Here is a 2,956-nt window from a genome sequence, read left to right as displayed (position 1 = left end):
ATAAGAGACAGGGGTGTAACAAAACATTACTTAAACACTTAAGGAAGTGTCTCTCCTCCCCCTTCCTCAAGCTCAGTCTAACACCTCTCCTCCCTGCCTCTGTAGTCTCAGTTTCCCTGGTTTTCACTGAGTTGTGCTCGGCCTGTGCCAGTTCTCGCTGTGAGGCGACAGATCCCACGGAGCTGGGCTCATATCGTGCTGGCTTCTCTGACCCTCTGCGTTTCTTAGTGGGTGTCCTCGGCTGGTCGGTGTCCCTGCTGGTGGTGATGCCGCCCCGTAGTCCCTTCAGGGATGTCCCTCATCCAGCCTGGGGCTCCTGTGGGCCTCGGAGGGTCCCTGCTCTGGCATGGCTTCTCTACAGGCCAAAGTCCCTCGGAAGTGACTCCTCAGGCGTGGAGGGTGTCCTTCTGTGCCTGCTCTACGGGTCCTCAGTCTCTTCTCCACGTGTTCTCCCACGAGCAGCTCTGCAGTTCCTCTGTTGTGTTCCCAGATGTGTCCCCAGGAGTGTCTTCTCGTGTGTCTCCCCACACCTCCCGCCAGCAGCAGCCACTCTCTCTTAACCACGTTTGGGCAGCGGCACCGTGCACACCTCTGGTGGAGGTTTTGCCATGTGGCGGGATGTTCACACCCATTTCAGAGCAGGCTGGAGCCCCTTTGACCAGCACAGGGCAGTTCACAACCTCTTGGCACACGTCACCCTTGCAGCCCCCGGTACCAAAACCCCGCGGTTCCCAGCCAGCTTGGGCATAGGCAGTGAACCAGGGCAGGCAGGTGCAGCTTCTGCCGAGCTCTTTGCTATCGGAGTGGTCTTGTTCAAGAGACAAGAAATTACTTCCTGTTGTGGGGAGGAGGGAAGCGATCCATATATATATATATATATATATATATAAGAAATATGAATGCATATGTATATGATGAATTTCATTAATCTTCCCTTAAGCTTCATCACCTTCAATGATACAGCTTAGAAACATCTGTGCATTTTTATATTGCTCGCTGTTGGCTGTAGTAAAGTGAATGTCGTCTGAAACCAGAACCATTGTACACACAGGAGGCTTTGAGAATTTTCTGCTACTGTGAAGCCACTCAATTGTCCTGTCAGTGGTAAGAACACTTAGTGATACTACAGCAAGGTTCCTTTTCATTCCATTTTGTAACTAAGATGTTAATTACCATGGAATCTGTGTAACTGCCATTCTGAAAAACTCAACTGTCAGCAGGGTTAAGATCTCTGCTTCGGTGTGTGTCTGACCCTTCTGAGGGAGGAGGTTCCTATTTCATACACCGCTGTTGGTTTTATTTTCATTATGTTTTATCTTTTAAACATTACCTTGTTTGTTTTATGGGTGAGCAGGTAGACTCTAGAAGGTACTGTCAGTACAATTTTTGGTCTTAGCTTTTTTTCATCTGAGGTGTTTCTGGGATTGAGAAGCTTTGTCCTGTGTCAGAAGCAAGGCAGATGGTTGAAAGCTGACGTACTGGGGTTCTCATAAAAAGAATACTTGATGTCCCTGTATCAGTGAGCCTGAACGAAGGAGGTGCGTCAGGTCTTGCAGTCTCAACACTCTTGCACTGGTGCTGGAGAGGCGGCCTGTCTGAGTGATGAGAGCCTACAGCAGTATATGGAGTATTTTGCTTTAACAGAATTAGAATGTTTCTCAAAACAACAAAGCTGGTTTTCGTCATTGGAACGCTTCGTTGGATAGCTAGGCTTCTTTAGCTATAAGCTGTAAACTGTCAGTGCCCGAGGGGAAGATGCTGGAAAACAAAATGGTATATTTTTAAATGTGATTAAATTGTAAGTTCCGATTATTGCTTGAAGCCTGTGTCTGTTGATTGCTGCTCCTTTTTTTCTTATTCATGGGATTCCATATTTCTTCCAGAAATGTAACTGTTTATGCAAGTCAAGTGAATCTTCCTTAATGAGCTATAAGTTTTTATTCTAAACAAGTCATTTATAATAGTAAATTTGCATATCTTGATATTTTGTGAGATGTTATGCCTGTATTGCAGAGGTTGGATAGTTTTGTCTATAAATATTGCTGTCCTAATTGTACAGCATGGTTTTAATTTAATGTTACTGTTCAATATTTTCTTCTTATAGAAGAGTCCCATGCCCCTTTTTTGTATAACATGTTTTAATAAATGTTATCTGTCAACTTTGTAAATGTTTTCTTAAGCTTGAATGAAAGGAATGCATGTCTAGTACTAGTATTTAATATTTCACTTTTGCCAAAACGATAAGTGCTCAAACAAAAGTACAAATCCAAAAGTTGTTGATATATAACTTTATTAAATATATAAAGAAAAAGTATCTAGTAATGTGTCGTCTTGAAATGCTGAGAACATGCCAGCCTAGCCTAAGAAAACACTAAACTAAGAACTGATCTTTAACAGACAGTAAGCTGATGAATTTGTGGAATTGGGCCCAGTTCTTTGGTGTTGGGGAATTAGTTCCCATGTTAGTCCAAATTTATCAAACAGGTTTTATTATTAACTGGTGGTTTGGTTTTGTTGGGTTTTTTTTTCAGAATAGTTATTTCTAAAGTTACAATACAGAATGTAAGGCTGATAAGAAAATTCCAGAACACTCACTTCATAGCAGCAGCAACTGCATGTCCAAAATGCCTGCAGGTAAATTTGAAGTAGGGATGGGTATTGTGTAGATTTTTTTTTTTTCTTGACAAAGTATGAAAGAAATTTCATACTGTGAAAAAGTATTAAAGATTAAGTCTCCATTATCTTCCTGTGAGGATTCCTCCTCTCCCTGGTTAAATGTAGATACTCCTGGTGAGCAGTGTCCTTTGTCACCTCAGCCTGTTCGCTTCTCGCTCGGCGGCTGACGCTCGCGCCTCAACAAGAAGTGGTCTCGCCCTGCTGCAGAGCGCATCCAGCGCCCTCCGGAGAAGCCCCCGTGTGTGCCCACGCCGCGGCGGCTCCGGGGGAGCGTGGCTCA

This window comes from Athene cunicularia (assembly GCF_003259725.1).
Source record: "Athene cunicularia isolate RWA chromosome 17 unlocalized genomic scaffold, athCun1 chr17_part1, whole genome shotgun sequence".
NCBI lineage: Eukaryota > Metazoa > Chordata > Aves > Strigiformes > Strigidae > Athene > Athene cunicularia.
Note: the sequence above shows the minus strand (reverse complement) of the source record.